The sequence below is a fragment of the Danio rerio genome, chromosome 5 (assembly GCF_052040795.2).
Source record: "Danio rerio strain M-AB ecotype USA chromosome 5, GRCz13ab, whole genome shotgun sequence".
Taxonomy (NCBI): Eukaryota; Metazoa; Chordata; class Actinopteri; order Cypriniformes; family Danionidae; genus Danio; species Danio rerio.
In genome coordinates this window covers 3495402-3522500 of record NC_141025.1, presented here as the reverse complement: position 1 = coordinate 3522500, position 27099 = coordinate 3495402, and the positions used below count along the sequence as shown (strand labels likewise).

The 27099-nt window shown below is 36.4% G+C and overlaps 1 protein-coding gene and 2 long non-coding RNA genes across 4 annotated transcripts in view; 1 reads left to right on the top strand and 2 right to left on the bottom strand.

Annotated features, from left to right (window-relative positions):
* The window catches only part of rnf43 (ring finger protein 43), a 257307-nt gene that overhangs the window by 62494 nt on the left and 167714 nt on the right, over nt 1-27099 (top strand). The window lies entirely within an intron of this gene.
* Nucleotides 1-27099, bottom strand: part of LOC147843792 (uncharacterized) — a 1319745-nt gene that overhangs the window by 1242891 nt on the left and 49755 nt on the right. The gene's annotated exons all lie outside the window — the stretch shown is intronic.
* Nucleotides 763-3323, bottom strand: LOC147843793 (uncharacterized). Its single transcript, XR_015490991.1, has 3 exons — nt 1723-3323; nt 985-1546; nt 763-886 (listed from the first exon to the last, which is right to left on the bottom strand). It is a non-coding gene; the product is annotated as an uncharacterized LOC147843793 (long non-coding RNA).

The following is a 27099-nucleotide window of genomic DNA, read 5'->3' as shown; positions in this document are numbered from 1 at the left end:
ATGAGTGTGTATGGGTGTTTCCTAGTACTGGGTTGCAGCTAGAAGGGTAAAACATGTGCTGGATAAGTTGGCGGTTCATTCCGCTGTGGCGACCACTGATTAATAAAGGGAAAATGAATAAATGAACAAAGTCTGAATGATTTAACTGAGAAACCAGAGTCAAGTGGTCTCGCTTTGACCAGGAAGTGCCCACTTTAACAGGAAGTGATGGTTTGATTGACTTATAAACCATGGAGTCACGGGTAAATTACATTTAGCATGCTAATTAAGCACTGGTTCACTGGAATGCACCCCGATTATGTGGTTAGAGTTGTAAAAACTGAGGAATTATAGCTAATGCATGAAGGCTTTGTGTGTTTTTTCTTTCATCTGTGATTATTTAAAGTAACAGAAGTCAAGACGGCTTAATCTGACTGGGAACAGCACATTTGGGTAACCCTAAACTGTGTGATTTGAATTGTAACCATCCACTCCTGGTCAAATCCATGTTACTTTTTAAAGGGACAGTTCACTAAAAATGGGAGTTCTGTCATTATACTTGCACCCTTCGCTTGTTTCAAACCTTTTTATATTTTGTTAACCACAAAAGAAGAAACTTTGAAGAAACTATTGACTTTCATAGTATTTGTTTTTTTTTTTGGAAGTCAATGGTTACTGATTTTCAGCATTCTTCAAAATATATTCAAAACTGAAACCCATAACCATTAACTTTCATAGTATTTGTTGTCCTACTATGGAAGTCAATGGTTACCGGTTTTCAGCTTTCTTCAAAATTTCTTTAAAATATAAACCTGTAACCATTGACTTTCATAATATTTTTTTTCTAATATCCAAGTCAATGGTTACTGGTTTTCAGCTTTCTTCAAAATATCTTTAAAGTATAAACCTGTAACCATTGACTTTCATAGTATTTTTTTTTTTTGTTTTTTTACTATGAAAGTCAATTGTTAACGATTTTTTAGCTTTTTTTTTCAAAACATAAACCTGTAACCATTGACTTTCATGATATTTTTTTCTACTATAGAAGTCATTGGTTACAGGTTTGCAGCATTCTTCAAAATATCTTCAAAATATAAACCTGTAACCATTGAATTTCATAGTATTTTTTATTTATTTATTGTTATTATTTTTAACTATAGTAGTCAATAGCTACTGATTTTCAACGTTTTTTTATATCTTCAAAATATAACCCTATAACCATTGAATTTCATAGTATTTGTTTTTTCTAATATCCAAGTCAATGGTTACTGCTTTTCAGCATTCTTCAAAATATCTTCAAAAATAAACCTGTAACCATTGACTTACATAGTTTTTTTCTACTATGGAAGCCAGTGGTTACCGATTTTCTACTTTTTTCAAAATATAAACCTGTAACAATTAACTTTCACGACACTTGTTTTTCCTACAATGGAAGTCTATGGTTACTGGTTTTCAGCTTACTTCAAGATATCTTCAAAATATAAACGGGTAACCATTGACTTTAATTGTATTCGTTTCGTTTCATTTTATTTTATTTACTTTTTTTTACTATAAAAACTAATGGTTACTGTTTTTCAGCTTTCTTTAAAATATAAACCTGTAACCATTGACTTTCATAGCATTTGTTTTTTCTGCTATGGAAGTCAGTGGTTACTGATTTTTAGCATTCAGAATATCTTCAAAATATAAACCTGTAACCATTGACTTTCATAGTATTTTTTTACTAATAAAATTAATGGTTACTGATTTTCAGCTTTCTTTAAAATATAAACTTGTAACCATTGACTTTCATAGTATTTGTTTTTTTTTTCTACTATGGAAGTCGATGGTTACTGATTTATAGCATTCTTCAGAATATCTTCAAAATATAAACCTGTAACCATTGACTCTCATAGTATTTGTGGGTTTTTTTTTCTACTATAAAAGCCAGTGGTTACTGATTTTCAACTTTCTTCAAAATATCTTAAAAACGTAAACGTGTAACCATTGACTTGCATAGTTTTCTAAAAATGACCTTCCCAAACTAAAACAGTAACAGTTGCTGAATAATTTGGTCTACATTCACAGTTCATGCATCTTTGGAAAGAAGACACTTTAAGCTTTACTGTCCATCATCCAGAGTTTATAATGCTCAAAACATAAAGAAGCTATAGATGCTTATGTAATGTAAAAAAAAAAATGCACCGCACTAAACATTTTATTATTTCATAAACAAATATATGATGTCAGAAATATAATACTGTAGGTCACACATCTCCTGAGTTTATGTTTTGTATTTGACGGCAATATCATGAATTCTTTTTCTCAGACACTGATTTTCTCCCTCTCCTTGTTTGTGGAGAAGCAGTCTGATGAACATGTACTGAAAGTTCTTAACAACTATTTTAATAATTGCACACACCACTTCTTTTTTTCCTAATTGTAAAATAATAGACAGAAACGTTTAATATGAGGGATTTATTTAAGCACAAAAAGTACATTGTGTGAAATGATTCCAGTGCATATGCAGCAAAACAAGTAGTTCTTTGCCCACTCACTCCCTGGCTCTGAGTCTGGAATATCTTCTGCTGTTGACTTCTGCTTGAAACCCACTCCAACCAGTCATGTTTGAATTTGATTTTGTGTGATAATTAAAAGCTGGTTGATCATTATATTGGATTGTTAAAAAAACTAAACAAATAAAGAGCAATTCACAGATTTAGATCTCTGTTTTTGAGTGTGTTTGCCTCTGTGCACATTGTTCATGTTTTAGTCTGACATCTTAATATGTGTAATTGATGCTACTTGTTGTGTAACCAATCATTAAACATTTAAATAAAACATTCCATAAAAAGTTAGCTAAATGCTAAAATGAAATGTTCCTGTGCACAAAAAAAAAAAAAGTTTTGAGTGCTCCGAGAACATCCAGAAATAATGTTTTAATCACTCAATGGGAACATTGGCAAAATGATCCAAGAACATATTTAACTGTGGTGAAACCTCACAAGCTGAAACTACATGTGACGCCATTCTCTCCGTTTATTATTATTAATATTAGTAACAAGCACTGATTACTTCACTGATTTATCTGATGAGAAATATATTGGTATGCATTTATTTGCTTTACCCACCCGAAACCAAACTTCTGAGTAAACATTTTTGTGGTAATACTTTAGTTTAAGTAACAAACCTCACTATTAACTAGTGTCTTATTACCAGGGCCAGACGGAATCTGCGGACGCTTCTTGCTGTTTCTGCGGAGAATTTTGGTAAAAATCTGCGGATTTCTGCGGAATTATTTTGGGAGAATCCAGTGGAGTATCATAACTAAAACCTTAATATATGAAATAAAAAGTAATAAGTTACTGAATAAAAACTGAATAAATACAGATTCACACATTTACTCAAGTAAATAAACAGAATTAATGATGGGCTAAAAATCTGCAGAAAATTTGCGGAATTCTGCGGAAAATCTGCAGAAAATTTGCGGAATTTTGCGGAAAATCTGCGGAAAATTTGCGGAATTCTGCGGAAAATCTGCGGAAAATTTGCGGAATGCTGTGGAAAATCTGCGGAATTCTGCGGAAAATTTGCGGAATTCTGCGGAAAATCGGCGGAATTCTGCGCACACAGATTCCGTGTGGGCTTACTTATTACCTGCCTGTTATTATAATACTGGCTTTTTATTAGTGCTTATAAACTACTGATAGTCGATTCCGATACAATTCCTTATGCTAAGCTAAGCTAAAAGTGAACAAGAAATCAGCAGAGTGAATTTAGAAATGCTTTAGTCTTCTTGCATAATGCAACTACAGAAAACTCGAGCTTTACAGACACGTCGCGTGCAGTCTATCAACCCAACCCTACTTTAAATAGGAAAACTATCAAAACTCTTTTTTTTTTTTTGGAATGAAATGCTAATGGTCTGATACAAATCAATTCATTAAGCTAAGCTAAAAGTGTGCCTGCCAGAACAAGAAATCAGCAGAGTGTATTCAGAAATGCTTCAGTCTTCTTGCATAATGTAACCACAGAAAACTCGAGCTTTAAATAGGAAAACTATCTAAACATTTATTTATTTATTTTTATTTTTGAAAGAAATGCTAATGGTCTAATCCGATTCAATTCATTAAGCTAAGCTAAAAGTTAACCCATGAGAAGAAATCGGCTGAATAGATTCAGAAATGGTTCAGCCTTTTTGCATAATGTACCTACAGAAGACTCTAAATTAGGGCTGGGCTGAAAGATGATGTCATCGTCCTTCGTCAGTGGCCAATAGACAACACGATGCAGAGCTGGCATCCGGATCCATCGCCCCGCCCCCGTCGCAAAACCCGCTGGCGAAAGATACACACTCAGGCCCTGTTTACATTAATACATATTAGTGTTTAAACGGCATTTTAGAACCAAAATGATCCACATCCACACCGTGTTTAACTAGCATTTCTAAAACAGCCCTCCGCTGAAAATGCACATCACGTGACCACACAGACACACACACACACACAGACACACACAGACACACACAGACACAAGTGGTGCTCACTGCAGAGCAGCAAACACAGCCACGCGCTTCTCTCTCACTCAGAGCTCCAGAGACAGAGAGCAGTGCACGTGTTTATCAAGATTGTACCGCTGGATCGTGTCTCGCTACAGTCGTTAAACGTGATATTCAGGAATCCCAAGTCTCCCAGAAGTTCCGGGAGTCTCTGTGCAATTGTGGGACTCATAATGCCCACAAACGAGTGATAATCTCCCGGAAATCGCGCGTCTTCCTCCTGGTCCTCAAATAAGTCACACACCCTTCTCACCCCCAGATCCCTCCTCGCTCTACAGACAAGTCGCGCGCAGTCTATCAACTCAACCCCCATCCTCATCACGTGATGATGATGCCATCGTCCATCTCAATGTTTGACATTAGACATGGTACGAAGCCAAATTTGGTCGACATCGCCCAACCCTACTTTAAATAGGAAAACTATCAAAACTCTTTTTGGGATTTTTTTTAACGAAATGCTAATGGTCTGATACAAATCAATACATTATGCTAAGCTAAGCTAAAAGTGTGCCTGCCAGAACAAGAAATCAGCAGAGTGTATTCAGAAATGCTTCAGTCTTCTTGCATAATGTAACCACAGAAAACTCGAGCTTTAAATAGGAAAACTATCTAAACATTTATTTATTTATTTTTATTTTTGAAAGAAATGCTAATGGTCTAATCCGATTCAATTCATTAAGCTAAGCTAAAAGTTAACCCATGAGAAGAAATCGGCTGAATAGATTCAGAAATGGTTCAGCCTTTTTGCATAATGTACCTACAGAAGACTCTAAATTAGGGCTGGGCTGAAAGATGATGTCATCGTCCTTCGTCAGTGGCCAATAGACAACACGATGCAGAGCTGGCATCCGGATCCATCGCCCCGCCCCCGTCGCAAAACCCGCTGGCGAAAGATACACACTCAGGCCCTGTTTACATTAATACATATTAGTGTTTAAACGGCATTTTAGAACCAAAATGATCCACATCCACACCGTGTTTAACTAGCATTTCTAAAACAGCCCTCCGCTGAAAATGCACATCACGTGACCACACAGACACACACACACACACAGACACACACAGACACACACAGACACAAGTGGTGCTCACTGCAGAGCAGCAAACACAGCCACGCGCTTCTCTCTCACTCAGAGCTCCAGAGACAGAGAGCAGTGCACGTGTTTATCAAGATTGTACCGCTGGATCGTGTCTCGCTACAGTCGTTAAACGTGATATTCAGGAATCCCAAGTCTCCCAGAAGTTCCGGGAGTCTCTGTGCAATTGTGGGACTCATAATGCCCACAAACGAGTGATAATCTCCCGGAAATCGCGCGTCTTCCTCCTGGTCCTCAAATAAGTCACACACCCTTCTCACCCCCAGATCCCTCCTCGCTCTACAGACAAGTCGCGCGCAGTCTATCAACTCAACCCCCATCCTCATCACGTGATGATGATGCCATCGTCCATCTCAATGTTTGACATTAGACATGGTACGAAGCCAAATTTGGTCGACATCGCCCAACCCTACTTTAAATAGGAAAACTATCAAAACTCTTTTTGGGATTTTTTTTAACGAAATGCTAATGGTCTGATACAAATCAATACATTATGCTAAGCTAAGCTAAAAGTGTGCCTGCCAGAACAAGAAATCAGCAGAGTGTATTCAGAAATGCTTCAGTCTTCTTGCATAATGTAACCACAGAAAACTCGAGCTTTAAATAGGAAAACTATCAAAACATTTATTTATTTATTTTTATTTTTGAAAGAAATGCTAATGGTCTAATCCGATTCAATTCATTAAGCTAAGCTAAAAGTTAACCCATGAGAAGAAATCGGCTGAATAGATTCAGAAATGGTTCAGCCTTTTTGCATAATGTACCTACAGAAGACTCTAAATTAGGGCTGGGCTGAAAGATGATGTCATCGTCCTTCGTCAGTGGCCAATAGACAACACGATGCAGAGCTGGCATCCGGATCCATCGCCCCGCCCCCGTCGCAAAACCCGCTGGCGAAAGATACACACTCAGGCCCTGTTTACACTAATATGTCCTAGTGTTTAAACGGCATTTTAGAACCAAAATGATCCACATCCACACCGTGTTTTACCTAGCATTTCTAAAACAGCCCTCCGCTGAAAATGCACATCACGTGACCACACAGACACACACACACACACACAGACACACACAGACACACACAGACACAAGTGGTGCTCACTGCAGAGCAGCACACACAGCCACGCGCTTCTCTCTCACTCAGATCTTCAGAGACAGAGAGCAGTGCACATGTTTATCAAGATTGTACCGCTGGATCGTGTCTCGCTACAGTCGTTAAACGTGATATTCAGGAATCCCAAGTCTCCCAGAAGTTCCGGGAGTCTCTGTGCAATTGTGGGACTCATAATGCCCACAAACGAGTGATAATCTCCCGGAAATCGCGCGTCTTCCTCCTGGTCCTCAAATAAGTCACACACCCTTCTCACCCCCAGATCCCTCCTCGCTCTACAGACAAGTCGCGCGCAGTCTATCAACTCAACCCCCATCCTCATCACGTGATGATGATGCCATCGTCCATCTCGATGTTTGACATTAGACATCGTACGAAGCCAAATTTGGTCGACATCGCCCAACCCTACTTTAAATAGGAAAACTATCAAAACTCTTTTTGGGATTTTTTTTAACGAAATGCTAATGGTCTGATACAAATCAATACATTATGCTAAGCTAAGCTAAAAGTGTGCCTGCCAGAACAAGAAATCAGCAGAGTGTATTCAGAAATGCTTCAGTCTTCTTGCATAATGTAACCACAGAAAACTCGAGCTTTAAATAGGAAAACTATCAAAACATTTATTTATTTATTTTTATTTTTGAAAGAAATGCTAATGGTCTAATCCGATTCAGTTCATTAAGCTAAGCTAAAAGTTAACCCATGAGAAGAAATCTGCTGAATGGATTAAAAGTCAAATGTGTAACTCTAGAAGAATTGTAAAATGGAAATATTTCAAAATAAAAGTGGAGTGTTGCTTTAAGGTTTCCCAGAAATGGTTTGCAGCTGGAAGGGCATGCGCTGCATAAAACATATGCTGGATAAGTTGTCGGTTCATTCCGCTGTGGCGACCCCGGATTATTAAGGGACTACAGAAAATGAATAAATGAATGTTGCTTTAAGGCGTCTCTGTGCTTGAGCCGGTCTGATATTTGCTGTCTCATGGGCTGGACAGGCTGTCGTCTGCAGGCTGTTTTCACACTCATTCAGACGCTCAGGAAAGTATGCGTGGACTCAGTTTTTCCCCTGTGTTAGCTGCTTGTATGGTGAGCAGGATTTCTCTGAGAGGATGTGTGTGTTGTGCTCGTATATGGTTGAGGAAAAAAAGCCCTTCAGTTGTCTAAACACATGCTGTTTGCAGATTTTTGTTAGCAGAATCTTGTCTGTGATGTTGCATCATTGTGATTCTCATCTCTGAAGTATTTAGCGCATCAGTTCCAGTAAGTTTAGTTGAAATCTGAGTGCTTTGTTATTTTTAAAGCAATCAATAACCAGTATGATGCATATAAAGGCCACCTATTATGTATAAACCACTTTTATAAGGGGTTTAAATCCAGTTGTGTGGCAGTAGTGTGTGAATATATCCAGCTTCTAATTGTAAATATTGATAAATGTAACTCTGTATTATCAGACTTGATCAAAACGCTCTGCAGAAACTCTTTGATTGACACTCTTTTTCATTGTACGTGTCATCAGAGGGGGAAAGCCCCGCCCACTAGTTACCACATCTCCCTTATTAGCATAGGACGTTAGTCTTGTTTTTGAATCTGCCACTATTCTGACACACAGGCTGCGTCCGAAACCGCCTACTACTCAGTAGGTACTGCATTTGAATTTAAACGTACTACTCCGCCGTTAGAAAAGTACGTTCTATACAGTATGAACCTAAAAAGTATGAATGGAATTTGGACGTACTACATCCACCATTTTGTCGTGGTCACTTGACATACCTGCATCAATTGCATCACTTTACTTCCATTCATGAATTCGCTCGCGGGGCATTATGGGATAGCGCTGCGTGCATGGGTTGCGCACTTCAGAATCTCGCTGGAAGTAGTAAGTCATCCGGGCACTTCTGGCATACTGATTTTCGAATTCTATGAATTCGGACATACTACTCGGCTCGCATACTTATTTTAGAGTACTATAAAGTATGGAAGTATGCTGTTTCGGACGCAGCCAAAGGCATTTGTAGCTCCGCCCTCTTTTGAAAAGAGCACAATCTCATTTGAATTTAAAGTGACAGCCACCAAAACAACACAAGTAGGATCAAAGCCTGAAAGGGTCAGTTTCAGAGAGTTAAAAAACATTATTTGGGTAGTATTCAGAGCTGAAACTTTCTCACACAGATTAGGAACATCAGAGGCTTATTTTATGTCTTGTAAAAAGAGGCAGAATAGGTCTTCTTCAAGTGCACTTAAAGCCCAGGGGTGTTCACACTCGGTCCTGGAGGGCCGGTGTCCTGGAGTGTTTAGCTTCAACCCTAATCCAACACACCTGGACCAGCTAATCAAGCTCTTACTAGATATAATCAAAACGTTCTGGGGGTGTGTTGGAGCTAAACTCAGCAGGACACCAGCCCTCCAGAATCCAGTTTGGACACCCCTGTGTTAGCCCCTTTCACACAGTGGTATCGGTAAATATCAGAAAAAATGACCGGAACGACTTTAACCGGTAAATTCAAATATGTGCTGTTCAGCATAACTCCATTCCCGGTCTTACACACACACACACACACACACACACACACACACTCATACATTCATTATTTTGTCCTTTTTGTTGACCGTGTCGATCGTCTGTTTGTTTGTTTGCAAAGTCTCACCGTTTGCCTGTTGTGTTGGCCAACCAGAGCAGGCGGCGGTGCCTGCTTATGACGTCATCGCTGGACGCGGCAACACAACGTGGCGTGAATGGGTGAAACCATTGTAGTGCATCTGATAGGGGGAAAATGTGTGTTTAATAACAAAGTGTTTGAGACAATGAAATCCATATTTGCTAATTTAAGGACGGGAAATCTGCCTTACGCCGTGGCGCATAGTCTAAAAGGGTTGAGTTTATTTTCTTAATGAGTTATAGGTGTGTTTTGAGAATAAACCAATTAGAGTCTCATCTCCCATTCCCTTTAAGACCCAGCTGCGTCGCGCCAAGAAAGCATTCGCTATTTACAGGACGCAAAGTAAGTCTAAGTGGAAAAACTGAACATTTCACTAGCAAACAGTTAACAGTTTTTTTTTTTTTAACAGAAAACTGTTAAACAGAGCATCTACTGCGTGAGAATGAGAGATATGGAACTACTTTCACTTTCGCTCTTGGATAGGGAAACCTTTACGCAGAGACATCAATTAGCCTATAAATAATTAATTTTGTTTGTTAAGTGCAAATATTTGTTTCAAAACTATTTCTAAATTCAGTTCTAATTTCCAGCAAATTAATAAATGAACAATAATAATGAAATGTGCTCAAAAACCTGAGTTATATCCTAAAACACATGCTGTGCCCCATATGGTCTAAAACCTGACAGGTGGGCAAATCTAAGCTTGTTTTTAATAAAACAAATATAAATATGGATATAATAAATAATACTGCTAATAATAATAACATTATACAAAAGCAAATTGTTATGAATGAACTGAAAAAGCCTCCCGAGATGAAGAAGACATAAAGCAGTGGTGTTTATATTTATGTAGGCTAGAAAATAATATGTTTTGTAATATTTTAATCCTTTATATTTATATTCTATATCTATTCCTATTATATCCTATATATTTCCTTAATATTTAATGTTTTTCATATGTAAAGATATTTGCCTATTGCTCTCTTGTGTGTATTAAGCAGTGTGTAAGTGAGGTGCAACTCTGCGCTGGAGTTTAGACCGGGTTTGTTTTGATCTATTGTAAAATCTATTATAGTTTCTCAAAATAGCAACGCGCCAGCGGTCCCCCTCAGAACGCCTTACTTGTTAGACCAGAATGCCTATGGCCGCACATATGAGCGCTAATGCATTTGCTATTTAAACAGCGTAACACAACGCCTCAAAACCACTCTTGTCCCAAGCTGAAACTAGCAAAAGACTATTGCGCCGTGCCTTGCGCCTCATTGCGCCGGGTGTATGATAGGGCCCAAAGTGTTTAAGTATTTTAGGAAAGATTTATTAGTGTTGTTTAGATGACAAATTATGTGTTAAGTGTTTACATGTGACCCAAAAAAAAGGAGGGAGTTTGGCCTATATAAGCAGCGGCCAAACCCCAAGGTCAATTGCTTGGTAACCAAGTCATTGAGAGTGTTACAGTGGTACCTCGAGCAAAACCCCCCTGTATGTATACTGTGGATACTTCTTTTAGTTTGTATATATATACTTTTTCATCTTTATTTTTCTGTTTTTTTGTTACTTTGGTTCTTTGGGTTTTTGGACACTTGTGTGTGTGTGTGTGTGTGTGTTTGTATATATTCTTTACTGTGGTCTGTTTCACCTGCCAGCACTGTAAATAAAACACTGGGCACTGGAGTGCTATTTAGTACGCCATCATTTTTTTTTTTTGTGGTCCCCGAACCCAGTTTTCCCCAGCAGCTGAGGCCAGCTCTGTCACACACAGGCAAGAACCGTTCACACATCTGTTCCAAAATACCGGTAAATTCTGACATCATTAACCAGAAATGAGCTCTAAACGGCTGAGCTTGTATTTAAAGGGTCATGACAGCCCCCACTTTCGGTTCAGGTCAACCTCAGAATTTTTTCAAAAGATGCATCACAGTGGGCGTGGAGCTCCGCGAGCAAGGGGCAGGAGTGGGCGTGGCCAGCAGGGGAGAAGGAGGGGAAGGAACAACGGTTGCGGACAACAAAATGAGACAAACCGTGACCGGAGACGCATAAGTTTATAGTTTCCAAAGTTAAAATGCAAAGAAATAAACAGTAGTTTAATGCCCTGCTACATTTGTATTTGTACACATAATTTCATACACACAAGCACAATTTATATCATTATAAAGATAATCATTATCATATAAACACCAGTGTCCCCGCGGGGTCTTAAAAAGTGTTAAAAAGCCTTAAATTAAAAAATCGAAATTTCTGGGTCTTAAATATTTTTGCACAGGTCTTGTTTTTGCGATGTCCATGTAACGCTACATCTAATGCTCATTTAAATTCTTTTTGTTGTTGTTGCTTGGTTTTTGGGGTGTTGTAGTTCTTTATTTCACTAGTCCAATTGTAATTTGCGGTATTACAACTACAAAAAGGTCAACTTGCAATAGCCAATCAGCTTTCTGATATTAAACTCAGTGCGCGCGGCGAATGTGACATCATCGCTGTGTTTGCGGAAGTTCGCTTTGAGTGCGCGCGACATGATTTCGGCTGGCAGAGTATGCCGTTATTTCACTGACAAATGTCGCAAGCGCAGTTTTATAAGTCGGCAGCGCTGTAATACGAGAGAGAGAATCTCTGCTCACGCGCCGGTTTCCTTTGTTCATGGACAAAACTGCTTGCGAGCTCTCAAAACACACTGGCTGCTCGCGTGCGAATGATCTGCTCTCGCTCCGTCTGACTCCTTTCACGCTTTTGCTCTCCAGAGATGCTTCAGCATACTGTAGTATTCAGAATAGTGAACTGATAAAATGAAATACCGTGTAGTTTTACTACAGTAAAGTGTGGTGAATTGTAGAAAAATATACCCTATACTAAAGCACTGGGTAGTTTGTTTTTAATAGACTTGTGTTACCATAGCAACTGTAGTATTACCACAACAGAGTAATTGAAGTACTTTACTGTACTTTACAAAACACTGTACAGCAGACACTAGTTCACTTTATTTTAGTGGTAAAATGGGATTGATAGAGGGATTTACTTGAAGAGTGAATAGTACAGTAAGCTATAATACCTAATCAAGTTTTTACCTATTTTCTATCACAGTGACATGTCTGCTTGCCAGAATGACCAATAATTATTGGCTAGAAATTGCAACAGCCATGGGAAAGGAGGAACGTTTTTGTAAAACTTTGGAAAAACCTGAGGGATACGTTTGTTAAAACAACAAAAGAGAGGCCCCCAAAAACATCTTCAATGACAATGATTATCTTTTTATTCGTCTGATTTTACCTTCTGTTTTTTTGGAGCGCCCCCTGTCATTTAAAAACAATATCTCAATGGTGAACGTGTCAAGTATAAAAGCCTTAATCTGTTTCGTGAGCTGTGCGATGCGGTGCCAGGTGAAAGTATAAATCTGCATTGAGATGTTTGTTTTTTCTGTAGTTCAGTGGTGCATTTAACCTGACTTTACTACTGTTCAGTTTAAATAACTTTATTTTACCCCTAATTTTGTGCTTTTACATTTTCTCTCACGTGTTTTTGATATTGCAATATAGGTCTTAAATTTAATACTTAATGGTCTTAAAAAGGTCTTAAATTTGACATTATGATATCTGCAGAGACCCTGAAACACTTTAAATGAGGACTTCTCCCTCAAACCCCCGGGTCTGAATGCAGACTCAGTGCAGCAGGTCTCTTGCCCTGTCTATTTTAACCATTAGCCCTGCTGGTAATTCAGAGCAGAGGTTCTCAAACTTTTCTCTTCAAGTACCACCTCAGAAAAAATTGTCTCTAAAAATACCACCATATGACCAGTATTGAAATACAGTAGAGTAGTATGCCCAGTCAAGCAGCTACAGCTCTGCACAGTTTGACAACGTGGCAGATTAATTACTATTAATAATATTATTAATTGTTTTTAGCCACTTCGTTTAAACCTTATAAATAGTTTGAACATTAACACTGCTGCTGTGTAAAATGTCAATGTTTAAATGAATGTGCTTTTAAATATGGTAGGCTACTGTTCTTAAAAGTAACTCCTGTAGTTAAATGTAAAGTGTTAACCTATAGTATCCTATTCATCAAAACCTGGAAATGCTGCTTTGACCTCATAAATATAGGCTATATGTCATCATATTCATATATGAACCATTCATTCATTCAATCAATTTCTTGTCAGCTTAGTCTCTTTATTAATCCACAGCGGAATGAACCGCCAACTTATCCAGCACGTTTTTATGCAGTTTTAACCCACACACACATTCACACACACACTCATACACTATGGACAATTTAGCCTACCCAATTCACCTGTACCGCATGTCTTTGGACTGTGGGGGAAACCGGAGCACCCGGAGGAAACCCACGCGAACGCAGGGAGAACATGCAAACTCCACACAGATATATGAACTATTGTTGATAAAGTTTTAAATAGATTGCATGTACATATGACACATTGGATTACTCCGCGTACCACTAGTAGTACACGCACCACTGATCTGGAGAGTTTAGGCGAACACAGCAGCACGGCGATGTGTCTAAATGTGAACGAACTCCTGATAAAAGACAACGTCCGCCATTCTCCAATTCTCGGACGGCTCTCCCGACAAAAATGCTTGCTGCACACACACAGCTTTGCTGTATCGGCCCTGACAGCATCGCGGGGAAAAAACATGCAACAAACACATACGAGCCTTCATGAACGGCTAAATACTGTGTGTTGTGGGTCTGTGTCTCACAGCTTGGCACTGGTAGGTCTGCCTTGCCTTTGGAAGGCATGCGCAGTCATGAATAATTAAGCAGCCGGCTCTTCTTATAGGATAAGACAACTCCGCTATGAATAATAATGAGAAACCGTTGCGTCATCTTTGCACTTGTAGTTTTGCGCTGCGTCACTGATTTTGATCCGCCCCAAAGATAATTTTAAACCTGCAAGCTGAAATTAGCTGATAAAAGCTCAAACTTATCCAGTTTACCCCACAATTAAAGCTGACAGCTGCTAACATTGTCTTAACTGATGCTCAACACACACTAATCTGTAAACATCTCAAAAAAGTACTGGAAGGTTTGGTGAACCTTTAACATGACATCTTTTTCTACATTAGCATTCATGTAGCTGCTTCTGTCCCCGAGACGAACCACATAATGGATATTGTGAACAACATGGATGAAGGCTTATGGAGGAACACTTTTACACATCGAGATGTTCATTTGAGTTTGTGCTGCAGCTTGTAAGACTTTTTTAAATGAAAGACTCTCAGAGTTGTTGGCTACTTAAATCTGACTCACAGGAACGCTAGAGTCAATCCATGTGATTTGCTAAATGTGTTTCCATCAGTTTTTTATATCAATTCTTTAGGGTGAAGTTATGGTAATAAGGCATGTTGTATATTGTATAATGATGGTTTGTTCTGTATAAAATATATATAACTTAAAAGGGCTAATAATACTGACCTTAAAATGTTTTTAAAAATTAAAAACTGCTTTTATTCTAGCTGAAATAAAATAAATAAGACTTTCAGAAAAATTATTATGATCGATTGATTGATTTAATGATTGATTGATTGATTTGTTGATTGATTGATTTGTTGATTTATTGATTTGTTTATTGATTTGTTGATTGATTTGTTGATTGATTGATTTGTTGATTGATTGATTTGTTTATTGATTTGTTGATTGATTTGTTGATTGATCTGTTGATTGATTTGTTGATTGATTGATTTGTTGATTGAATTGTTGATTGATTGATTTGTTGATTTATTGATTGATTTGTTGATTGATTGATTTGTTGATTGATTGATTGATTTGTTGATTGATTGATTTGTTGATTGATTTGTTGATTGATTTGTTGATTGATTGATTTGTTTATTGATTTGTTGATTGATTGATTTGTTGATTGATTGATTTGTTGATTGATTGATTTGTTGATTGATTTGTTGATTGATTGATTTGTTTATTGATTTGTTGATTGATTGATTTGTTGATTGATTGATTTGTTGATTGAATTGTTGATTGATTGATTTGTTGATTGATTGATTTGTTGATTGATTTGTTGATTGATTGATTTGTTGATTGATTGATTTGTTGATTGATTTGTTGATTGATTGATTTGTTGATTGATTGATTTGTTGATTGATTGATTTGTTGATTGATTGATTTGTTGATTGATTGATTTGTTGATTGATTGATTTGTTGATTGATTGATTTGTTGATTGATTTGTTGATTTGATTGATTGATTAGTTTGTTGATTTGTTGATTGATTGATTGATTTGTTGATTTGATTGATTAAATGAATGATTTGATTTTGACTTAATTGACTGATTTTATTGATTGACTGATTGATTCATTGAAAAAATTTATTTGTTGATTGATTTGATTGATTAATTTGATTGATTGAATGACTTGATTAATCGATTGCATGTTTTATTGATTGATTGATTTTGATTTAATTAGATTTTTGATTTGATTGATTTTAATTTTGATTTAAATTTTAATTTGATTTGATTAATTTGATTTGGTTGATTTTGATTTGATTCTTGGTTTGATTTGATTATTTTATTAAATTTTTGTTTTGATTTTTGATTTGGTTTGATTTGATTTTTTATTTGATTTTATTTTTGATATTGATTTGATTATGATTGGATTTGAGATCTAATTTGATTGGATTTTTATTTGATTTGGTTTTATTTGATTTGATATTAAATTTTTGATTTGATTTTTTTTATTTGATTTGATTTTTAATTAGTTTGATTGATCTAATTTTTCTGTTTTTTATATGCCATTTCATGCTGCAAAATAAATTATCCACCTCAGCTGAATGCATTATTTTTGTAATGCACAGATTTGGTCGTTTGCATTCACGCACAGATCTATGGCTCTGCTCTAGTCTGTTGTTTTGTCCTGCTTTCACACAGTGTGTATTGCACACACAGCTCACAAGCGACACTTCTCCGTTTGCTTTAGTGAGTTGTTCTTTGGGTTATTTTCTCTCCTGTGTCTGTGCTCGTTTGCTCCAGAGTCCAGCACACATACACACACACACACACACACACACACACACACACACACACACAGCCTGAGAAACCTGCAGCTGCTGCAGCCGTGGCTTTAATCCGGCACTCTTGCTGGCTCTCACTCAATCTCTTCCACATCAAGGCCTCATTGCATCAGCCTTAGAGAGTCTCACACACACACACACACACACACACACACACACACACACACACACATATATTCCGGTGTAGCCTTTTGTCTACAGTAGCAACAAAACAACAGATAGAAAACATTTCATACATTTTAAAGTAATGTCAGAGAGACACGGTTGCTCAGTGGTTAGCACTGTGGCCTCACAGCAGGAAGGTTAATTGTTTGTGCCCCGGCTGGCTTTTCTGTGTGGAGTTTGCATGTTCTCCCCTTGTTGGTGTGGGTTTTCTCCTGGTGCTTTAGGGGAATTGATTAATTAGATTGGCCGTACAGTGTACAGTTGAAGAATTATTAGCCCCGCAGTTTATTTTTTTCCCCAATTTCTGTTTAATGGAGAGCAGATTTGTTCAGCACATTTCTAATCATAATAGTTTTAATAACTCATCTCTAATAACTGATTTATTTTATCTTTGTCATGATGACAGTAAATAATATTGGACTAGATATTCTTCAAGACACTTCTATACAGCTTAAAGTGACATTTAAAGGCTTCACTAGGTTAATTAGGGTGAAGTTAGGGTGATTAGGCAAGTCATTGTATAATGATGGTTTGTTCTGTATAAAATATATAAAGCTTAAAGGGGCTAATAATATTGACCTTAAAATGTTTTAAAAATTTAAAACTGCTTTTATCCTAGCCGAAATAAAACAAATAAGACTTTCTCCAGAAGAAAAAATATTATCAGACATAATGTGAAAATGTCCTTGCTCTGTTCAACATCATTTGGGAAATATTGAAAAAGAAAAAAAATTAAAAGGGGGCGAATAATTCTGACTTTAAATGTCTGTGTATGTCCTGGTCCTCCAGGTTGGAGGTTGAGTGTTGGGCTAACAATCCACCTTGTAAAAATTAGATGATACAAAACAGCAACATGGTGCAGCTAAATATCCTTCGATATAAACGGCCCTGGGAGTGAGTGAGTAAGTAAAATAATTTAATGGCTAAATCCCTTAAATTAAAAATGATTAATTATTTTATTTATTATTGTAATTAAAAATTATTATAATTAATATTAAAATTAAAAATTAAAGAAATAATTTAATAAAAAAAGAAAATAAAATAAAGATGATGGAAAAAGTAATTAAAGGCTGTCTTTAATGTATAAATAAATTGCATAAAAAAAAAAAAATAAAAAAAAAAATATATATATATATATATATATATATATATATATATATGTGTGTGTGTGTGTGTGTGTGTGTGTGTGTGTGTGTGTACATTTGAAGTCAGAATTATTAGCCCCCCTTTGAATTTCTTTTTCTTCATTAAATATTTCCCAAATGATGTTTAACAAAACAAGGACATTTTCACAGTATGCCTGATAATATTTTTCCTCTGGTGAGACTTACTTGTTTTATTTCAGCTAGAATCAAAACAGTTTTTATTTTTTAAAAACATTTCAAGGTCAATATTATTAGCCTCTCTAAGCTATATATTTTTTTTATTGTCTCCAGAAAAACCATCGCTATACAATGACTTGCCTTATTACCCAAACCTGCCTAGTTAATCTAATTAACCAAGTGAAGCCTTTAAATGTCACTTTAAGCTGTATAGAAGTGTCTTGAAGAATATCTAGTCTAATATTATTTACTGTCATCATGGCAAAGATCAAATAAATCAGTTATTAGAGATGAGTTATTAAAACTATTATGATTAGAAATGTGCTGAAACTCTCTGAATCTGCTCTCCGTTAAACAGAAATTGGGGGAAAAAAATAAACAGGGCAAATAATTCAGGGGGGCTAATAATTCTGACTTCAACTGTATATATACAGGAATGGCCAGTATTTATGATATATGTGTTTCAAATACATATTTCAAATATAAAATAGTATTTTGTAATTTGTATTTTACGGGGGTTTTTAAAATGGATTTATATTTTGTATCAAAAGACTTTATTGTCTTGTATTTTTGTTTTTTTTAAATAGTGTAAATACTTTGTAAGAAGTCTTCATCATAGATATACACATTAGATGTCTACTCTGTTGTTGTATATTAGAAGGAATGTGTCAATAGAGCCACCATTTTAGTACAGGGTAGCACTCCTTTGAAATGAATGCGGGACCAAGCTGCAGTGGAGGACTGTGGCCATCCAGAGCCAGATTATCGGGAGTTTTCCCGGAGGTCAGTATGCATTTTTTTTCTTAAAGGGCACCTAGGTTACCCCTTTTTTCAGATTTAATATAAGTCTTTTGCGTCTCTAGAATGTGTATATAAAGTTTCAGATCAAAATACCCATCAGGTTTTTCATTATACCTTTTACAAGATGCTGTTTTATACTGATTTCCAGCAGGAGGTGGTTTTGTCATACTGCGCCTTTAAGACGATTCTTTCCCGCCCACTGTTTCTACATGCCTCCTCCCTCAGCTGCGTCAGACAACAGACAGACTTAAAGGAAGAAGGTCTCACGTAGCGTTTGTGAGATACTACAGTAAGAACTAACCTTTACTAATCAGTATTGTGAAGTTGCATTGATGAGTCACACACAATATCATTACAAAGTTAACACACACACACACACACACCGCAGATGATACACACACACACGCAGGCAGGCAGACAGACAGAGCGCGCTTAGCCTAGTTAAGGCTAACCTCAAGTGCTGTGTGGATATCTGTTATGCTAATGTACAAAATAAACCTGATTTAACTTCCACAAACCGGGATTGAAGCGTCTTCTTTTATAATTGTTCTGACACGCGGCTGTGCTGATAAAGTAAAGCTGAAGTAAAACGCTGTAATTAATTACACACATGCTCTGTTTTAAAACACTTTAAACATGTGAAACTTACTCTTAATCACATTTGATGATGGTTGCTGATCCTAGCGAACAGAACAGAGCTTTTATTCCCGGTTGCTTTGCGTATGTCTGCCTGGTCTTGTTGACATACACGCGACTACCGGAACATGTTAATGCGCGCAGCTGTCAATCAGTTCGGTGGGCGGGGAAATCGCACACCTACGTAATGGTGCATCGATTTGAAAACAGCTCCAATTGGCCGACCCTTTTTTTTGTAGTTAAATTGCAAAAACAGGACTGGGTGTGTTCATATCACCCCCGTATGACGGTCTATACACTATACCAACACACAGATCTGTCCAAACAGCTTGAAAAGTAGATTTTTTACCATAGGTGCCCTTTAAATTACAAAAAGGGGCTAAAAATATTGACCTTAAAAGAAGTTTCAAAATATTAAAATTAGCTTTTATTCTAGCCAAAAACAAAGCAAATAAGCCTTTCTCAAGAAGAAAAATATGAGTGGAAATTCCTTGCTCTGTTATTTGGGAAATATTTATTTAAAAAAAAATTCTCAGGAGTGCTAATAGTTTTGACTTCAGCTAATAATCGTTTGGAATAATCGTGATTACAATCATGACCAAAATAATCGTGATTATGATTTTTCCCAAAATCGAGCAGCCCTAATGAAACTTATAATTTAACATCACTTTTCTACATTAATGGATAAGTAGTTGCACATATAAATCGCAGTTCATAACATATAAACGTATGAAACCTATGAAATGTTCTGCCATGTGCTTTGCTTTCTTTGTTTGCTCGTTTGCACTGTACAAATATGGCGGCGCTATTGACGCATGCTCAGGGTCCCAATGCAATATCTAGTGTATATATCCATGAGTCTTCATGATGACATCTAGATGATGAAATGTGGCCTTCAATCGTGGTGTTTTCTCAGTTAATTGCCAAGACTTGAGATCAGACTAGAAAACTGTTTAGTATGGATGGAAATTATGGATCACACATATAAAAAAAGTAACAGACACATCGCAGGGGTATAGGAGCAGGTCAAAGTCAGACAGGAAAGTAAGACAAACACCACAAAGTCGATAGCTACAGCACTTCATTGGCTGTTTCAGATGCCAGAAGCTGATCTGCAGGTGCTCTTTATAGTTAATTACTACTTTGACATGGTTAATCAGCATACGAGATCAAAGAGAAGCGAGTTACAGTTGTCTGAATAACACAGTTGAGATTCGGGTTAGTAACTGTACTGAGGTGTTACTATGCCGCTGCTGCGATCAGATACTACGACCCGGGGTGTAACAGACTGTACCAAATAGTTGAGGACTGGGGGCGGAGTGAAACTACAGGAGTTTTCCGGGAGAAATAACAAAACTGGAGGGTGGCGGGAGAGGGGTCTGAAATACGGGAGACTCCCGGGAAAAAAGTGTGAGTCGCTTTAAAATCTGCCTCTGTTAAAGCCAGAGTCTGTGTCCTCTGTGTGTGTGTGTGTGTGTGTGTGTGTGTGTGTGTGTGTGTGTGTGTGTGTGTGTGTGTGTGTGTGTGTAAGTGTGTGTGTGTGTGTGTAGGTGTGTGTGTGTAGGTGTAAGTGTAAGTGTAACCCCAGGGCTCTGCTTTGGGCTCTTGTCGGTTCTCAGAGCTGCGCTGTGTGATGTGTGTGTGCTGCCTCAGGGCTGGAGCCGCAGCTTCACACTCATGAGGAAAATCTCCACATTCCAGAACTTTCTGATATTAATGCAGAGGGGCGATTAGTGCTGAGTTCTGCATCGCACATTCCTTCCGTTATACACACACACACACACACACAGAGCCGCGTGTGTTCGGACTCGCTCGGAATGTGCCTTCAAAGAGAACACAGAGCTGGGCCACATCCACCACTGTGTGTGTGTGTGTGTGTGTGTGCGCACACGTGTGTGTGTGTGTGTGTGTGATTGATTTGATTGATTGATTGATTGATTTGTTGATTTGATTGACTGATTTGATTTTGATTTGATTGACTGATTTGATTGATTGACTGATTGATTAATTGATAATTATTTGTTGATTGATCGATCAATCGATTGATTTGATTAATTTAATGATTGACTTGATTAATCGATTGAATGATTTGTTGATTGATTGATTTTGATTTAATTCGATTTTTGATTTGATTGATTTTGATTCATTGATTGATGGATTGATTTTTGATTGATTGATTTTTGATTTTAGTTTATTTGATTGATTGATTGATTGATTGATTGATTGATTGATTGATTGATTAATTTGATTTGATTGATTTTGGTTAGATTATATTTTTTAATTGATTGATTTTGATTGATTGATTGGTTTTTGATTTTGATTTTGAATTTGATTATGATTATGATTTGATTTTGACTTTGACTTTGACTTGATTGATTTGGTTTTATTTGATTTGATTTTTAATTTGATTGACTGATTTAATTTTTGATTTTGATTTTGATTTTGATTTTGATTGATTGATTGTGTTTGTGACCCAGTCCAGTGCTGTTCTGGGTGCTGGGTTATCTGTAGTTTTTGGCTGGGTCAGTCTGGGTGGCATGAACAGAATAACTTTACTATTTCTCATGCATATAATCTGCATCGAGCGTTGTACATCAGTGCTGCTGTTGTGTTGAGGTGTGTGTGCTGTGATAGCAGCGGTCAGATTCACTGCTGCAAAAACTGTGTGTGTGTGTGTGTGTGTGTGTGTGTGTGTGTGTGTGTGTGTGTGTTTGTGTGTGTGTGTGTGTGATTGTGTGAGAGAGAGAGAGAGAGAGAGAGAGAGAGAGAGAGATATGAGTGTCTTTCTCTGTGTTTGCTGACTGTTAACTATTACCAAGCCATGTGTGTTTTGGCTAAATCCCAGACTCTCTCTCTTACACACACACACACACACACACACACACACACTCACTCACAAACACACCTCAACACTCCTTTATGTATGTCTAATACTTTTACAGGTTCATAGTGTGTGTGTGTGTGTGTGTGTGTGTGTGTGTGTGTGTGTGTGTGTGTGTGTGTGTGTGTGCGCGCTGCAGCTCTAGTCTCCTCTGTTTACTCTCTCCAGTATCTCCTGTATTCTCCTCTGTCCGTCAGTTATTCATTAATTTCTGCTTTCTCTCCTCTCCGTCATGTTTCTGAGCACTGAGCTAATGCTGCACACACGAGGGTTAATTTGAGGGTTTTTACTTCAATATAATGTAATAGCAGGTGGCTTAGTGGCCAGCACTGTTTCCTCACTGCAAGAAGGTCGCTGATTCGAGTCCTGGCTGGACCAGTGAGCATTTCTGTGTGGAGTTTGCATGTTCTCCTCGTGTTGGCGTGGGTTTCCTCTGGCTGCTCCGCTTTCCCCCACAGTACAAACACATGAGCTATAGGGGAATTGATGATCTAAATTTGCTGTAGTGTATGAGTGTGTATGGGTGTTTCCCAGTACTGGGTTGCAGATTAAAGGGCATCTGTTGTGTAAAAAAATATGCTGTAATAGTTGGCGGTTCATTCTAAAGTGGCAATCCCTGATAAAGAAGTGACTAAGGTGTGTGTGTGTGTGTGTGTGTGTGTGTGTGTGTGTGTGTGTGTGTGTGTGTGTGTGTGTGTGTGTGTGTGTGTGTGTGTGTGTGTGTGTGTATCAGTCAGACATCAGGAATCTCGGTGTCCTCCTGTTTGTTTTCTGGTGTCTCTGACTTGACTACATCAGTCATAAAAAAGCTCTGGGAAAACCCTGTCTGCTCTTCTGCCTCCTTATTGGCTGTCTTCCAGTCCCCTTCAAAGCTTCTGATTGGCTGATGTTAGCAGCTTTATCTCTTTGAGGGTTGATGTGAATAATGGGAGATAAAAACACTTTTTCTGAATACTCTCTGCTGTCATTGTGGCATTCACTGGATTGTGGTTTCATTCATTTGATTGATTTGATATTGATTTTTGATTTGATTTTTGGTTTAATTTTTGTTTTGATTTTTAGCTTGATTTTTAATTTGATTTGATTTTTTTAATTTGATTTGATTTTTGGCTTGATTAGATTTTTTGATTTGATTTAATTCTTTGATTTAATAACTTTTTTGTGATTTGATTTTTTGATTTGATTTGATTTTTATTTTATTAGATTTTTTCTTTGATTTAGATTTTTTGATTTGATTTTGATTTGATGTGATTTTTATTTTATTTTATTTTTTCTTTGATTTAGATTTTTTTATTTGATTTCATTAGATTTTTGATTAGATTTTTTGGATCTTGTTGTGATTGGGTTGTTTTGATTTGATTTTGATTGTATTTGAGATTTGATTGATAAATTGATAAATATATTGATTGATAAATTGATTGGATTTGTATTTTTATTTGATTTTATTTAACTTTTGATTCTGATTTGATAGATAGATAGATAGATAGATAGATAGATAGATAGATAGATAGATAGATAGATAGATAGATAGATTAAAACAGTTGATAGATAGATAGATAGATAGATAGATAGATAGATAGATAGATAGATAGATAGATAGATAGATAGATAGATAGATAGATAGATAGATAGATAGATAGATAGATAGATAGATAGATAGATAGATAGATAGATAGATAGATAGATAGATAGATAGAGCTGCACAATTAATCGTAAAAAGACTGCGATCTCGATTTGACCCCCTAGACGATCTTAATCCAGCATTTCTAGGATTCTGTCAATCATATTTTCAAGTTCAGGAGAGAAGCAATGGTGGCCGCACAAGTCTTCACATTGTTTTACATACGTTGTTCAGCAATGTGGACACCTCCAAATGATGTTAAAAGAGTCACATGCTGTATTTATAAGATATAATTCACCTCAATTCACACGTGACGTGAGCTGACCGTCAGCTGTTACCACAGACAGGGCGGGCGCGCACCTCTGAATGAAGTTTACTTCAACAGAACCTGCACAGGCTGTAATAAAGTTGTAAATAACATTCAGTTTGTGGCACAGAGTGATCGTTTGGGAGCCGCGCAGGAAGTGAACCGCTCTTAGAAGTGAAAATGAAACCGAAAGCGCGCACAGTGTTGCCAGATTTAGCTGACTGATTCCAGCCCAAAAAGGATCCAAAACCTGCCGGAATGCAAAAATACCCTCCCAGTCTTCTGTATTCACGAAAATCACGCCAGTGATAGATTTTAAGCAGAAAATGACAGATTGTAAGCATACGTCTCAAACACAATTTAACATCAGAATTCTCATCAGCATTAATTACCAGGACAAATCTAAAGTCGGTTCCAGTCCACCATTCCAAGTCTATACAACATTTTGCATTTTAAACAGCAGTACAGCTACACAAAGCCTAAACATATAATAAATAGCCATCAGCCTTGAATTTTTATATTAAAATGCAATTCAATTAATAAATGATTATAAAAATATATTATATGGTTAACAGACTGTTGCATTTTTGTGTTGTCAATATGCTCATGTCTATATATGTCTAGTCATGTCTGCAACATTTATATGTTTACAGTATAACCACCTTTAAAAATGGGGGTCGCGAGTCACTGACATTGGTATTTTGGGGGTTGTGGGCTGAAAAGTTTGTTAACCCCTGCTCTATCCGTCGAACGAGAATATTTACATTTTTAAAATCTGATTCATTTACACCATTTAATTGTAACATTTAATTCAGTTTGCTTTTTCGCAGCTTAGCAATAAAAAAACAACCAAAAAAAACTTTGGCCTGCAGGCCCTCCTTTGAGCATCTCTGCATAAAACACTGAAAGCGTAACTATATTTTATTAATAAATTAGATGGAATTGCAATAAACGCATACATTTATTTCATTCATGAAGCGTGTATATTACACAAACTAACATTACCGTAAAAGTTGACTCACCGATTGTCAATGTAGCCTACAATTTACAAGCTGCTTGCAACTGAGGAGCGATTCAGCAATTCAATATATATTTAACCATATATTGTGCAGCACTAGTCATGTGCATTGCTAAGAACTTGATTTGCACAAATGAACAGTGAATTTTTCAGTGTGTAGATGCTTTTTTTGCACCGTCAGCTTCCAGATGTTCCAAGTATCATGCAAACAATACACCAATGCAAAGCTTTGATTTTTGGTTTTATTTTATTTATTTATTTATTTTTATTTGATTTGATTTGATTTTTGGTTTGATTTGATTTAATTTTTTTGAATCTTGATTTGATTTGATTTTGATTAGATTTGAGATCTGATTTTAAATTTTTTTAATTTGATTTTGATTTTATTACATTTTATTTATTTTATTTTAAATTTAATTGATTGATTCATATAATAACATTTTTATTTGATTTGATATTTGATTTGGTTTGATTTTTGATTTGATATTTGATTTGTATTGATATTTGAATTGATATTTGACTGGAGTTAATATTTGATTTGATTTAATTCGATATTTGATTTGATTCGATACTTGATTTGATTTGATTTTTTATTTGATATTTGATTTGATATTTGATTTGATTTGATTTGTTATTTGGTTTTATTTTTGATTTGATTTGATATTTGATTCAATATTTGATTGGATTTTATATTTTATTTTATTTTGATTTGATATTTGATTTGATTTTGATTTGATTTGTCATTTGGTTATATTTTTTATTTGATTTGATATTTGATTCAATATTTGATTGGATTTAATATTTTATTTGATTTTGATTTGTTATTTGATTTGATATTTGATTCGAATTGATATTTGATTTGATAGTTGATTGGATTGGATTTGATTTGATATGTGATTTGATTTTGATTTGATATTTGATTCGAATTGATATTTGATTTGATAGTTGATTGGATTTGATTTGATATTTGATTAAATTTGATATTTGATTTAATATTTGATTTGATTTTGATTTGATATTTGATTTGATATTTGATTTGAATTGATATTTGATTTGATATTTGATTTGAATTGATATTTGATTTGATAGTTGATTGGATTTGATATTTCATTTGATTTTGATTTGATTTGATATTTGATTTGATTTTGATTTGATTAGATGTTTGATTGGATATTTGATTTGATATTTGATTTGATGTTTGATTTGATGTTTGATATTTGATATTTGATTTGATTTTTGATTTGATTTTGATTATCCATTCAACTGTTAGATAATGCTGAATAACTTCCAATAATTGACTATTATGAGCACATTTCTGCTCTTGCATTGCACAGCTGTAGTGTGTGTGTGTGTGTGTGTGTGTGTGTGTGTGTGTCTGTGTGTGTGTGTGTGTGTGTGTGTGTATTTGACCTTGCGCTGGCTCTCTGGATGTTTGTAATGCTCCTCATGTTGTGAATGTGTGTTTGTGAAGGAGCAGCTGCTGCAGTGTCTTTCTTTCACACTGTAAACGGACACCAGAACACACAGACACAGACACACACACACTTTCTCTCTCTTTCTCATTTCAATTCAGAAGAGCTGTATTGGCATGATGTGTCAAATACTGTCAAAGCATTGCACATTACATTAACAATCAATGAAAAGTGTAAAGTGATTGTATTAGTAATTGGGGGTTGCATGGTGGCTCAGTGGTTAGCACTGTGGCCTCGCAGCAAGTAGGTCGTTGGTTCGAGTCCCGGCTGGGCCAGTTGGCGTTTCTGTGTGGAGTTTGCATGTTCTCCCGGTGTTGGCGTGGGTTTCCTCCGGGTGCTCCGGTTTCCCCCAAAGTCCAAACACATGCACTATAGGGGGACTGATTAACTAAATTGGCAGTAGTGTATGACTGAGTGTGTGTGTTTATGATTGTGTATGGGTGTTTCCCAGAACTGGGTTGCAGCTGGAAG